The 15,763-nt window shown below is 42.4% G+C and overlaps 1 long non-coding RNA gene across 1 annotated transcript; it reads right to left on the bottom strand.

Moving 5' to 3' along the window:
- Nucleotides 1–5,461: 5,461 nt before the first annotated feature.
- On the bottom strand, nucleotides 5,462–11,687 carry LOC148896642 (uncharacterized). Its single transcript, XR_016115401.1, has 2 exons — nucleotides 6,872–11,687; nucleotides 5,462–6,603 (listed from the first exon to the last, which is right to left on the bottom strand). It is a non-coding gene; the product is annotated as an uncharacterized LOC148896642 (long non-coding RNA).
- Nucleotides 11,688–15,763: the final 4,076 nt, after the last annotated feature.

The following is a 15,763-nucleotide window of genomic DNA, read 5'->3' on the forward strand; positions in this document are numbered from 1 at the left end:
ATATCAGGTAGATCCACCAGCCAGGCACTACTACACCCAGCACTCCCCATCAGCTCTTCAGCAGTACCACCCAGCACCAGGCCCCAGGCCGATGAGGGGGGCAGCACAGTTCCAGCAGCGGTTCGCCCCTCAGCAGTACTACATGCCCCGTCGCCCTCAGCCCAGGTGTTATTCTTGTACTCAGACAGGTGAAGAATATTGTCAGCACTGTTTTAAATGTGGAAGTAGTGAACATTTCAGAGCATGCTGCAAAGCACAGAACTCAGCTAGGAACCATGCTTTAAACTAGAAAGGGTTACCCCAGTGGGACATGGTGTGACCACAGAGACAGATAGGTCCCAGTGTTACAGTGGTGCTATGAAAATGGAATGTAAGCCCCACACATGTGGCCCCGTTCAGAAGAGACATAAGCAGTCATTTGTCGAGCGTACAGATAAGAAACAGTGTGGCAAATTACCTTCGGTCAGGGAGTTAGTGGGAAAGAAATGTCTTATTCGGTGCTTTTTGGGTAACAAAAGGGTTGAAGCACTCTGGGACTCGGGGTCCCAGGTGTGTGCTGTAGATGAGTTATGGAAACAAACAAACTTACCTGACGTGTCATTGAAAAATGTGAATGAACTTATTGACCCTGATAACACTCTCAATATTGTGGCAGCTAATGGAATGGATATGCTTTATGTAGGATGGCTTGAGATACCATTTAAACTTGGTGCTAATGATCCAGGGCTACTTGTACCAGTATTAGTACTAAAAGGTGACCAGCAACAGTGTCCTATCATAGGGTTTAATGTCATTGAGCGTCTTGTGTTAGATAGCCTCTCTAATGAGTCACAAACAGGGGATACAGAAAAGCTCTTGAAATCGGTTAGACTAGCTTTTCCCCACCTTAAGCGCAATAAAGCTGCCACTTTCATAAAAGCAGTTAGTCTGGGACAAGCACATGAGTACTGTGTAAAAACAACAAATGAGAGATTCACTATAGCCAGGCATAGCTCACTTATTATTCCATGCAAAGTACAGGCTAAGCCCTTTAAGGAAGATGTTACATTGGTTTTTGAGCCAAGTGAAAACCCACAGTGGCCAGATGGCCTCGAGCTTTGTGACTCGTTGGTCTCAGTAAAGGCAGGTTCCATCCCTAGGATAGTTGTTAGTGTCCAGAACCCTACTAATCATGATATTAGGTTTCCAGTAAAGGCTATTATTGGTACAGTGCAGTCAGTAGGGTCTGTCTACCCAGCTAACATATTTAAAAGGGACCTTCCTTCAGCGGTTGTCAATGAGGTCCATGTCCAGAATACCACCATCGCTCTCAGTGAGCAGTGGGACCCCCCAATTGACCTTTCTCATTTGGACGAAGATAAAAGAAAGACCGTTCAGCAGATGTTGAGAGAGGAATCAGCATCATTTTCAAAATCGGACGACGACATAGGGTGTGTGGAAAACCTACAAATGGACATTTTGTTGAAAGACACTGAGCCCGTTTCAAAGACATATATGTCTGTCCCAAAGCCAATGTACAGAGAGGTGAAAGTTTATTTACAGGACTTGATAGCGCAGGGGTGGGTGGAAAAGTCCACTTCCTCCTACTCATCCCCTGTCGTCTGTGTCAGGAAAAAAGATGGTACACTGCGCTTATGTATTGATTACAGAGAGCTGAACCGGAAAACACACCCTGACCGGCACCCCATCCCACGGGTACAGGACGTGGTGGATAGCCTTGGGGGTAACACCATCTTCTCGCTGCTGGACCAAGGCAAAGCATACCACCAGGGGTTCATGTCCAAAGGGAGCCGACACCTGACTGCCTTCGTGACCCCTTGGGGCCTTTATGAATGGATTCGAATTCCGTTTGGACTCATGAATGCACCAGCAGCGTTCCAGCGGTGTATGGAACAATGTCTGGAGGGGTTACGGGACGAAATATGTGTCCCCTATCTTGATGGCATTCTTGTTTTCAGCGGGACATTTGACAACCACGTTGAGGACGTCAGACGAGTGTTGCGACGTCTCAGGGAAAATGGAATAAAACTCAAAGCCCGAAAGTGTGACCTCTTCAAGCCGGAAGTGAGGTACCTCGGCAGGATTGTCTCTGCTGAGGGGAGCCGAATGGACCCGGCAGATACAGCAGCAGTGCGTGCCCTGAAAAACAAGCAGCCAGGCACTGTCGGTGAGCTTCGAGCCATTTTGGGACTATTAAGCTATTATAGGCAATACATCAAAGATTTCTCTTGTATCGCTAGTCCCTTGTATGCTTTGCTTAAAGCCCCTCTAAATGTTGAGACTCAGCAGCATCAAAGACAAAAATGGAAAGTGAGACATAACAGTGTGTCTTCCAACACACGTATTGAGTGGAGTGATGAGCATCAGTCAGTGTTAGAGCAGCTAATAGACTGTTTAGTTCAACCACCAGTTTTAGGTTTTCCTGACTTCGCGCATCCTTTCATTTTGCATACAGATGCCTCTAACCGGGGTTTAGGCGCTGTGTTGTACCAAAGACAAAATGGCAAACTTCGCGTGATAGCCTATGGCTCTCGGACATTAACTGCAGCTGAGAAGAATTATAACTTACACTCGGGCAAGTTGGAATTTTTGGCACTTAAGTGGGTGATCACAGACAAGTTTCGTGATTATTTGTACTATGCACCATTCTTCACTGTGTATAGTGACAATAATCCACTCACTTATGTACTGTCGACTGCTAAGTTAAATGCAACTGGGTGCAGGTGGGTCGCAGAACTTTCTGATTTTAATTTTACTGTTAAATATCGTCCCGGTAAGGAAAATGTTGATGCAGACAGTTTATCTAGGATGCCCCTTGATATCGTAACATATATGGAAGGATGTACAAAAGAAATGTCATATGACGCTGTGAGTGCTGCCGTACAAGCGGTTGACCAACAGAACGAGTCTAGTGCAGCTTGGTCTATGGGAATCTCAGCTACGTGTGCCGAGGTGTCACTAAACACACCGATAGCCCCATTGACTGTTGGACAGATCAAGCTAGATCAAGAGACTGACCCCATTATAGGACATATTATTAGATACAAACTGGCGGAGACGAAACCACTAGGTACTGAACTAAGAAAGCATTGTCCTCAAGTTGTTTGTCTTGTGAGGGAATGGGACAAGCTACACTTTAATGACAGAGGTGTTTTGTACAGAAAAACGGCAAACAGAACCCAACTACTGCTTCCTGAAAAACACAAGGTGACAGTGTTAAAAGAGCTGCATGATGAAATGGGCCACCATGGTGTAGAAAGGACTCTTTCCCTTGTAAGGGATCGTTTTTACTGGCCCTTTATGCAAAAAGAAATAGAGGACTATGTACTGAGAGAGTGTGTGTGCCTAAAACACAAAAAGCCCAACCGTGAGACCAGAGCCCCTCTCACTAATATTGTGACTACTCAGCCTTTTGAACTTGTCTCCGTTGACTTTTTGCATCTCGACAAATGTAAGGGTGGTTATGAATACGTGCTTGTGCTAGTAGACCATTTTACACGTTTCGCTCAAGTTTATGCTACAACGTCCAAATCTGGCAAAACAGCGGCAAACAAAATCTTTAATGACTATGCTTTAAAGTTTGGGTTCCCCCTTCGAATTCACCATGATCAGGGTGGTGAATTTGAAAATCAACTTTTTGCTCAACTGAAGGAATATTGTGGGGTTGCGGGTTCAAGGACAACCCCCTACCATCCACAGGGAAATGGACAGGTTGAACGATTTAATCGAACACTGATCCAGATGTTAAAGACACTGACAGAGAAACAAAAGAGTAACTGGAAAGACTCACTAAACAAACTCGTTTATGCTTACAACTGTACCAAAAGTGAGGTGACAGGGTTCTCACCTTTTTACTTACTTTATGGACGTTCACCACGTTTGCCAGTTGATATGTTGTTTAGTTTGAATCCAGACTCTAACCAGGGTGAAACCAACCAGAAGGAATATGTGAAGAAGTGGAAACAGGCCATGGAGGAAGCGTATGCGATCACGCAAGAAAATAACAACAAAGCTGCTGCCAGGAGTAAGAGACTATATGACAGTAAACTAAAGTATTCTACCCTGTTGCCCGGTGATCGTGTTCTGGTTCGAAACTTAACCCCACGTGGAGGTTCAGGCAAACTGAAAAACCACTGGGAGGATGTTGTTCATACAGTGGTTCGTCAAGTCAGCCAAGACATTCCAGTTTATGAGCTGAAACCTGAGAGGGGGAAGGGCAGATCTAGGATACTCCACCGCAATCTCTTGCTGCCATGTGATCATTTGCCATTAGAGACTTCACTACAGTCCCAGTCCAAGGAAAAGTCCACTCGGCAACGACCGAACAAGATGCCGGAAATGGATCCGGAAGAGGATGATGAGGAGGATGAGTATTATCCAGTGTTGCATCGCCAGAGCACCCGACCAGACTCACCAGAACCGCGGGACGTGAGCTTCGTGGAGACAACCCACCATGATGACAATCAACTGGGGAATGAACTGCCGGGGACAGAGCCGGGAGCTGCGGAAGTTGACCAACCTCAGGAGGGCAACATTGGTCCGGAAAATGATTCACCTGTGACGGTGTGTCCCCCTTTTCCCCAGCCAACCCCCAGTAATCCTGATATTGGGGGAAATCAACGGCCACGACGAGAACACAGGAGACCCAAGGTATTCACGTATGATCGCCTTGGTTCGCCATCTTGTTACAATGTAGGGACAGTACCATATCATGGTGAACAGACAATGCCTTGGATGTATGGCGCACACCCGTATTATGCCACGAAATACTACAGAAATGGTTAATCGACACTTCGGTTTAATAGAACAGTGAGATGGAAACAAGAAGACCCCGATGAGCCCTGTATAAGTAAAACGGAATGTATGAAAAGAGTTCCAGTCTGTGAATTGTTGATTGTTATAATGTAAACAGAATGTATGAAAAGAGTTCCAGTCTGTAAACTGTTCATTATTATAGTTCATATTTGGATGCAGTTCATAATACCGTGCGTCATTGTTTTGGGCACGTCGTCCAGCGCATTTATGTATTTACTAGTACATATGTTGGGGACAACATCTATTTTGAGGGGGAGTATGTGACAGGTTGTAAATTATCGTATTTCCTATTTTGGTTACATTCGCGTAGTTCTATTGGTTTACAAATGATATATATCGAAAATGTTTATTTAAACATGGAACGCCTGCTTCGGTTAGTGTTTCGTGTCGGACCGATTTAGATCGTTGGACCGGAAATTGTTGTGCACATACGTTTGCGTTAGATCGGGGCATTCGAAGTAAACCACTGTTGAGTCAAGACGTATCACATTGCTTGTCTTGTGTTTTTTTTCTGGATCCCACAACACCGTATCTCCCTTACTATAGTGGAGAGCGCAACATAGACACCGTGGACAGAGACTCAGAACCAGAAAGATTGTCCCCACTGCCGGCAGGAGACGCAGTCATCAGATGACATAAGTCTGAATTCTGCGCCCCTCTGCCAAGCTATTTATTGAGAGTATATGTAAATTACAGTGATATATTAGTAAACATAGTTTTCTTGATTTGCATACCACGCCTCTGGGCGTTCTGAGCAACAACAGATGTAAGCAGTAAAACATATACATTTTAATTGGTTGTCTTTTCCATGAACTGATAAGTTTGTAATCTGGCGCTTGTGCAGGATGTTTAAGCCGTAAATAACTCCGGTGAAAAAGGAGTATCTCAAGCCCTAAATTCTGTGCAAGGCCGGACCTTCTAGAATCTTGATGGAGACGACGGTTCATCGTGCCGTATCTGTTTCACTCAGATTTACTGTGGCCATCTGCGCTTTGACTGTAGGCCCATTGTTTAGTTGGTCAGCAAAGCACGGCACTTTTAAACGTGATAAATTATTATTCTCCATCATTCCCACCTCTTAATCATTTTTAAAAGTGATAGCAAACATTATCTTGACAGTGATCGTGGAGTGTAAAAAATGTGGAAAAAAACAAAATAGTAAATATAATGGCATATATGTGTCTATACTATTGGGATATAGGTATATAGGTAAAATACAAGACAGAAGACATTCCCCGCAATAGCCTAACAATCAATGGGAAGCATGTATGTATATATATACCCCCCAGTCCCACCTCTTAATCATATATTTCAAAGTTAAATTTTCATTAGTCTGATTATATGACTGGAGTGTCATTTTAAATTACTGTTCAACAAATTGCTGATTCATGACAGTTTCAAAATCACTGTGGGCATTTGGAAACAGTTCAACTTAATTTGAAGACACCAGATAATCACCAATATACCTAAAAAACATATTTTTCCTTTTCATTAAAAACAAATTTGGGAACATCTCTCATTTCATCCCCGCCCCTTTTTTTTTCTTGGGAAAAGAACAACGATATTGGGATAAAATGTACGTCAGCATGCAATCCGATCTTAGCATGCAGGGAAAATCCAGATCGGTCCCTCCGTCCAAAGGCCTTGAGATACGAGTTCCACATCGCTTGACTCCACACCCCTAGATAGGCTGCGTGACTGGTCCCTCTGGTCATCTGGTGGCCCCTTCCGTCACCAGCCTCGACGCGTCTGTGGTAGCCGCCTGGTATATCATGGTCCAGTCTGCTCCTGAAAATAATGGACAAGAACACAAAATGAGCGTATGTCTCCTCAATGAACCATTCTTTGAGGAGCGCCTGGGTCCATGCATTTACATGGAGCCGGGAGCTCTCGGCCATGTTCCACCTCGAAAGGCGTGGAACCCCTGGCAGAATTTACGGTGACCCTCGAGCCTGAGTAGCGCAATTGGCACAGCCTCAAACCATTTAAAATATCTCTCCAGGTCACCACCATATAATTCCTAGATTCTAGTCACTGTATTGTATTTAGATCTTACCGTGGTTTTCTGATGAACCCCATTTCCCCCGTCTGGAGTCTCCAACCGTTGATACAAACCTTCCGTCTCTGGCCACTCTGTCTGCAGTCCCCCGACTCAGGAATTCACCCAAACGGTCTGCAAGAAGGTGGTTAACGTGGAAAAAACAAAAACAAAACAAACAAAAACTATCTTTCCCCTTAAACATTAAAAATCTCCAACTACATCGCCTGTATCTGCATAGGAGTTGATCTCCCATCAACTGCTTTCTCTAGCACCTTCAAAAACCCTAACCATCTCTTTGGCTAACCCGTCTCCTCCTAATATTCTAATCAGGAAACAATTCATACACAACATCAACAACTGTTTATCCTACTTGAATATCATTGACAACTGCACCCAATCCCCCCTCTAACTGTTGCAACTTTAAAGTTCAAATTGATAAGCACCTCTCTTTCTACCATTCCACCCAACACCCAAATTACCAAAACCGCATTCTTCTACCTTAAAAAAAAGTTTCTCCTTCTCCGCTCTGTTTCCACACACTGCTGCACACACCCCCATAAAAATCCCCACAATCAAGGCCTCATCTGATCTTTCCTGACCCCCACCAAAACACTCCGTCCCACAGCCCCCAATCCTCTAACACAAATCTCCTTGACATCCCCGTAGCCAGACTCAGAACTGGGGGGCATCCAGCCTTCAGATAGATAGCCGCCCCCGCCTATGGGACGCAACCTCAAAAACTAAATTGTTCCATAATGCTTTATTTTCATGTTTTAATCTCGTTACTCATGCTTCCTTTTAGATCGATTTTTGGCGTCAATTAAGTATGCTTGTCTTCAGGCGTACATTTAATTTAGCATTTTAGCTCTTGTGAAGCATCTATGAGTGCAATAAAAAGCACTTTCAAATTACATTTATTAATATTATCATCATTAATCTATGAGTCACTTGGTGTGGCATATAAACCATTTTTTCTTTTTATTCTTATTTCCTGTTCGCTTCGCTGATATTGTAAAATTTTTCAAACAAAGTAGCCACTGTGACAATCGGGATCATTCTAACAAAAACAATGTGGCCTTTTTTCCTTTTTGAAACCATTTGCCGAATTCTGCCGCACATCTGACGCATGCTAGATATATTTGTTCGATTGGGTTCAATTGCATGCTGGTGTCGGTCAAAATGTTGTCTATCTCTCCCCCCACTCCTTTCTGAAAAAGAACAGAAGTTGAGGCATTTTAACAAAACTACCAAAATCAAGCACCTCCAATTAGTCAGTTTGCACGAGGGTATCGTGTAAACCCCCAACAACCATACGAATTGGAATTTTTCTTTCCATTTGGGAAAATAAAGAAAGGTCAAATTGGCCACAGAGTGGCTTCCAAGCAACAAAATCTCCTATCATGCAGCGAGAAAAATCCCATCTTCACACCAAGATAAGTGAATGGGAAATGTCCACGTATAAACGTATAATGTCTGAAATTGTCAGTCAAAATTTCACTTCTGGAAAATTTGATTTAAACTAACAATTTTTTCCCAAAACGTTTGCGAAAAACAGTTTTTCAAACTATTGAGACACAGCTCACGAGGCATTTCTAACAATTAACATTACCAACCAATGAGCTTCCTGATAGGTCCACACAGCTGCCACATCCTCCACACACCTTTGGAAATTAGAATAGGGATCAATGTCGTTTTCGAATGTGTCAAAGGCATTGTGAAGTGGGGTGATTATCATGAGGTCGGTCGGGTCATGTGGAGGAAATCAAGGGATCAAAGCCAGTACTGTTGCAGGAGTTCAGTGGTTGCAGTGGAGTTGCATTGTGAGAGATTGTTCATTCAGAGTCCTTTTCTGCAGCAAATCATGCTTCAGCTTTCTGAGGTTCAGGTCTGTGATGCCAGCAGCAAGCACTTTCAGTTGAGTTTCCATCCCAGGGAGCAGGTGGGATGTCTCTTGGCTTTGTGGCTTGATCGCTGAACGGGTGGCAGCAAATGTGTTTCAGCTTTCTCAAGTTCATTTCTTTGAGGCCAGCAGCAAGCATTTGGAGTTCAGTTTCTATCCCAGGGAGCAGGTGGGATGTCTTGGCTTTGCGGGTTGACAGTGCTGTGGACATCATGGAGCTTGTCTGAACGGGTGGATGCAAGTGGCTGTGCATTCAGAGTCCATTTCTTTCACGTCACCACAATTTGAACAGCCAGCTTGATTTCAGAGATTTCCTCGCACACGCCCTCAGGCACTCATCCTACCGCCCCACAGCCATGCCGCCTTGGTCAAGCCTTTGCGGCCAGCCGGCCATAATTTCGAAGTGGAGCTAGAGGGATGGGCCAGCCTTGCTGGAACCTGGACACATTAATTTACATTTGGTCAGATTTTTTGTTTGTTAGTTTTTTCTTAATTAGAGGAGCGTAGCTTCCCGCAAATTCCCTGAATGTGTGCGGCGCAACCAAAGACGTTCCTATCTTGTCTTCTCAAAAAATGTGACAAGTCGATTTGTAGCCTGGACATTCCCACAGTCACCTTCTCGGCCTTGATTCGGGATCGCTGCACATAAAGTAACATTCAAAAATGAATTTGTCAGGTAGCGCCATCTGAGGTGGAGGAGAGATAGAATTGAGTTGGCATTTCTCAAACATCACTTTGCACTTTACAAATCAAGTACGGTGGCCACACATTAACTATTTCCATAATTTCAATAATTTCAATAATTGAATCAAATTTATAAAGGCTGAATCTGATCCCACAGTCGCGTAGCAGTTACCAGTTCGAAAATATAATTGGTATCATTATTAATTCTTCCTTACTTTTTTCTTTCTTTTTATCAATCGCCGAGCCAGTTCCATCTGTTACAGTACAAAGGATCCTGCTTTTATCACGTTTATATTGTATTAATTTACTCAAATTAATCAAGCTTTAATTGTTTCCTTCATCAGTGTCTTAGCTCAGTCAGATAGTTTCAAACTAACATACTGCATGGGAATGCACACTATTTGTTTCACTTTCACCCCACAATGAATGGTGAGTCTTCTACTCTCGACACCTGCATTGTAAATTTTGAACAGAGTGACAGGTCGCCCTGATAAGGAACCACTCACAGAGAAAGCCAGATCTTGCTCTTTTGCCATAAGAGACAACTTCCTGATTTAATGTGAAGGAAATAACTACGGCATCTTAGTTTTCTCATCTGAATACTTGTATGTTTAATATCTGTTGAACATATCTTGTCACCTCTTAAAACATTTTGATCTTCTTTTTCAATTTGTGCCCTTTCAATGTGGTCAATTTTTGGTGAACAGCTTGTCGCGCATGAATGTTTGTCATCCTCCCCTTCTTGTGATTTATGACTGCATGAGGAGCCCCTCACACATTGATGTGAGTATTTTGTTAACAAACGCCGTGTAAATTCTTCTTTTCTTAATCCAATCAATATCCTCAACCCTCACAACAGTGTTAACAATTGTGCTAAACCTTATATCACATTTTGGTGAGCTCAGGTATTCTTGCCTACAGGTTTAACCCATCAACTCCTTATTTCTAATCTAATTCCGTTCAGTCTAGATGTACGCACGTATTATATCGTCGACACAGCTCACCTTTTATTTCCAGAACCATCAGTACTCACCACTCGAGAACAAATGCTATCTCATAACTGCCTCAAAACAAAACGTATGCGGAAAAAAGTGGTCAACACCGCTTCTCTCTATCCCCTGTGATCGAAAGGGGAAAATGCAACAAGTTAATTCAAACCTCAAAACATCATTGTTTTTAAACTTTCACTCTACCAAAGCATACCGTCCTCACATTTCTTCCCACTGAGGCAATGATGAATTATAGACCTTGTCTTTTTTGCTATATTAGCTGCTCAAGCGAGGCAGTCGAAAATCAACAGTACACAAAAACATTCCAGATTAAACCAGCAAAATAACATGCCTTCCCGCATACCCCAAAATAATTTCTAATTATTCATCGTATTGTTTACTTCATTTTAGAGCATATTTTCTCGAACCATCATAATCCTTCTAAATGTATCAATATCAATCACAATTCCATACAACACGTATTCCAATAGAATGCCATCCATCACTAATATGATTTTTGTCTCTCTCTTTCCTGATGTAAAATGTAAAATTCTAACTCACGTTACCCTCTGAAATCTGAAACCAAATACTTTAGGACTTTTTTGGACCCAACTCGCATTTTTCTCTGTGCGAAAATGCGGTCCGTGTCCGTTTCAAAATAACTTTGGCAGTTTTCTTGCCTTCGGGCACTTCTCTTTGCTTACAACCATACGGCCATAATATGCTAAATTTTCTTTTTTGCCCAAACTTTATATTTTAGTAACGTTTTAGTTCCGCCAACATCTCTTTCAGAGTAAAGTTACTCTCTTTTTATAGGCATAATTATATCGCATTATCGATTTGGTGTTTGCCATCGACGAGCATTAATTCATCAACCTTATTTCGGCACCTCAGATCGAAGGCAGTTTGATTTCGAATGTCCGAGTAGGACTGACCACATTCCAACACTTCGTCCGTCCAAAGCAGAAACAAGTGTGTTGTTATCTTTTTATTCTTTCGGGGCGCCCCTAAATACCGCCTGAGATCTGCGGGCCGGAACACGCATCGCGCTACCCTTTTCCACCCTTTTCTTGTGTGGTTTTCCATCTATTTTTTTTCTTTCGGCATCGTAAATATTTACTTGAACAAACAGTGTCGATCCTTCAACGTCTATATCAACCAATTGTTTTTTTTCTACAAATTCTTCTTCATCGAGGCAGACTGGCAACTAATTTGATTTAACTCGTTTCCAAAAAACGGGAAGACTTTCGCGGAGCCATGTTAGTGCCTCGACTTCACTGTAAATTACATGAAATCGCAATCTCGTTCCGGCGTGTTTTTTCGAAATAAAATATTTAGGTGCCGGCGCCGAATTAAATTTTCATTAATACTATCGAAGCAGAGCGAATTATTAGCGTTCAATTTTCGCCACATCCCCTTCTCTCTCTCTTTTTTTTTATTGCTTCTATGAATTTGGTCCAGATCTTCACCGCATAGGGCGGACTCTATAACTGGGTTCGTTCAGTAGGACAGCAATTCAAATTTACATTTGTGGTTTCTCCTTCTTCAACCCCCAAAAGGGTGAGGAGAACTTGCATACTGCATCCACAAAAGTCTGCTGTTTGAATCCCACTGTATATTATATGAATTACGACACGTTATCGCAATTCCAATCACACTCAGATGCGGTCACGCCCGAAACAACCCCGCGACATAGTCAAGCTCACAAGCTTGACACACAGACCCGCATGCTCACACATTGACTCACACAGGCACACAGACACAGTCACACAACCACAAGGATGATGTCGGTCAAAATGTTGTCTATCTCTCCCCCCACTCCTTTCTGAAAAAGAACAGAAGTTGAGGCATTTTAACAAAACTACCAAAATCAAGCACCTCCAATTAGTCAGTTTGCACGAGGGTATCGTGTAAACCCCCAACAACCATACGAATTGGAATTTTTCTTTCCATTTGGGAAAATAAAGAAAGGTCAAATTGGCCACAGAGTGGCTTCCAAGCAACAAAATCTCCTATCATGCAGCGAGAAAAATCCCATCTTCACACCAAGATAAGTGAATGGGAAATGTCCACGTATAAACGTATAATGTCTGAAATTGTCAGTCAAAATTTCACTTCTGGAAAATTTGATTTAAACTAACAATTTTTTCCCAAAACGTTTGCGAAAAACAGTTTTTCAAACTATTGAGACACAGCTCACGAGGCATTTCTAACAATTAACATTACCAACCAATGAGCTTCCTGATAGGTCCACACAGCTGCCACATCCTCCACACACCTTTGGAAATTAGAATAGGGATCAATGTCGTTTTCGAATGTGTCAAAGGCATTGTGAAGTGGGGTGATTATCATGAGGTCGGTCGGGTCATGTGGAGGAAATCAAGGGATCAAAGCCAGTACTGTTGCAGGAGTTCAGTGGTTGCAGTGGAGTTGCATTGTGAGAGATTGTTCATTCAGAGTCCTTTTCTGCAGCAAATCATGCTTCAGCTTTCTGAGGTTCAGGTCTGTGATGCCAGCAGCAAGCACTTTCAGTTGAGTTTCCATCCCAGGGAGCAGGTGGGATGTCTCTTGGCTTTGTGGCTTGATCGCTGAACGGGTGGCAGCAAATGTGTTTCAGCTTTCTCAAGTTCATTTCTTTGAGGCCAGCAGCAAGCATTTGGAGTTCAGTTTCTATCCCAGGGAGCAGGTGGGATGTCTTGGCTTTGCGGGTTGACAGTGCTGTGGACATCATGGAGCTTGTCTGAACGGGTGGATGCAAGTGGCTGTGCATTCAGAGTCCATTTCTTTCACGTCACCACAATTTGAACAGCCAGCTTGATTTCAGAGATTTCCTCGCACACGCCCTCAGGCACTCATCCTACCGCCCCACAGCCATGCCGCCTTGGTCAAGCCTTTGCGGCCAGCCGGCCATAATTTCGAAGTGGAGCTAGAGGGATGGGCCAGCCTTGCTGGAACCTGGACACATTAATTTACATTTGGTCAGATTTTTTGTTTGTTAGTTTTTTCTTAATTAGAGGAGCGTAGCTTCCCGCAAATTCCCTGAATGTGTGCGGCGCAACCAAAGACGTTCCTATCTTGTCTTCTCAAAAAATGTGACAAGTCGATTTGTAGCCTGGACATTCCCACAGTCACCTTCTCGGCCTTGATTCGGGATCGCTGCACATAAAGTAACATTCAAAAATGAATTTGTCAGGTAGCGCCATCTGAGGTGGAGGAGAGATAGAATTGAGTTGGCATTTCTCAAACATCACTTTGCACTTTACAAATCAAGTACGGTGGCCACACATTAACTATTTCCATAATTTCAATAATTTCAATAATTGAATCAAATTTATAAAGGCTGAATCTGATCCCACAGTCGCGTAGCAGTTACCAGTTCGAAAATATAATTGGTATCATTATTAATTCTTCCTTACTTTTTTCTTTCTTTTTATCAATCGCCGAGCCAGTTCCATCTGTTACAGTACAAAGGATCCTGCTTTTATCACGTTTATATTGTATTAATTTACTCAAATTAATCAAGCTTTAATTGTTTCCTTCATCAGTGTCTTAGCTCAGTCAGATAGTTTCAAACTAACATACTGCATGGGAATGCACACTATTTGTTTCACTTTCACCCCACAATGAATGGTGAGTCTTCTACTCTCGACACCTGCATTGTAAATTTTGAACAGAGTGACAGGTCGCCCTGATAAGGAACCACTCACAGAGAAAGCCAGATCTTGCTCTTTTGCCATAAGAGACAACTTCCTGATTTAATGTGAAGGAAATAACTACGGCATCTTAGTTTTCTCATCTGAATACTTGTATGTTTAATATCTGTTGAACATATCTTGTCACCTCTTAAAACATTTTGATCTTCTTTTTCAATTTGTGCCCTTTCAATGTGGTCAATTTTTGGTGAACAGCTTGTCGCGCATGAATGTTTGTCATCCTCCCCTTCTTGTGATTTATGACTGCATGAGGAGCCCCTCACACATTGATGTGAGTATTTTGTTAACAAACGCCGTGTAAATTCTTCTTTTCTTAATCCAATCAATATCCTCAACCCTCACAACAGTGTTAACAATTGTGCTAAACCTTATATCACATTTTGGTGAGCTCAGGTATTCTTGCCTACAGGTTTAACCCATCAACTCCTTATTTCTAATCTAATTCCGTTCAGTCTAGATGTACGCACGTATTATATCGTCGACACAGCTCACCTTTTATTTCCAGAACCATCAGTACTCACCACTCGAGAACAAATGCTATCTCATAACTGCCTCAAAACAAAACGTATGCGGAAAAAAGTGGTCAACACCGCTTCTCTCTATCCCCTGTGATCGAAAGGGGAAAAATGCAACAAGTTAATTCAAACCTCAAAACATCATTGTTTTTAAACTTTCACTCTACCAAAGCATACCGTCCTCACATTTCTTCCCACTGAGGCAATGATGAATTATAGACCTTGTCTTTTTTGCTATATTAGCTGCTCAAGCGAGGCAGTCGAAAATCAACAGTACACAAAAACATTCCAGATTAAACCAGCAAAATAACATGCCTTCCCGCATACCCCAAAATAATTTCTAATTATTCATCGTATTGTTTACTTCATTTTAGAGCATATTTTCTCGAACCATCATAATCCTTCTAAATGTATCAATATCAATCACAATTCCATACAACACGTATTCCAATAGAATGCCATCCATCACTAATATGATTTTTGTCTCTCTCTTTCCTGATGTAAAATGTAAAATTCTAACTCACGTTACCCTCTGAAATCTGAAACCAAATACTTTAGGACTTTTTTGGACCCAACTCGCATTTTTCTCTGTGCGAAAATGCGGTCCGTGTCCGTTTCAAAATAACTTTGGCAGTTTTCTTGCCTTCGGGCACTTCTCTTTGCTTACAACCATACGGCCATAATATGCTAAATTTTCTTTTTTGCCCAAACTTTATATTTTAGTAACGTTTTAGTTCCGCCAACATCTCTTTCAGAGTAAAGTTACTCTCTTTTTATAGGCATAATTATATCGCATTATCGATTTGGTGTTTGCCATCGCCGAGCATTAATTCATCAACCTTATTTCGGCACCTCAGATCGAAGGCAGTTTGATTTCGAATGTCCGAGTAGGACTGACCACATTCCAACACTTCGTCCGTCCAAAGCAGAAACAAGTGTGTTGTCAACTTTTTATTCTTTCGGGGCGCCCCTAAATACCGCCTGAGATCTGCGGGCCGGAACACGCATCGCGCTACCCTTTTCCACCCTTTTCTTGTGTGGTTTTCCATCTATTTTTTTTCTTTCGGCATCGTAAATATTTACTTGAACAAACAGTGTCGATCCTT

The sequence above is a fragment of the Hippocampus bargibanti genome, linkage group LG06 (genome assembly GCF_051943395.1).
Source record: "Hippocampus bargibanti isolate YZ-2025 linkage group LG06, ASM5194339v1, whole genome shotgun sequence".
Lineage (NCBI taxonomy): Eukaryota > Metazoa > Chordata > Actinopteri > Syngnathiformes > Syngnathidae > Hippocampus > Hippocampus bargibanti.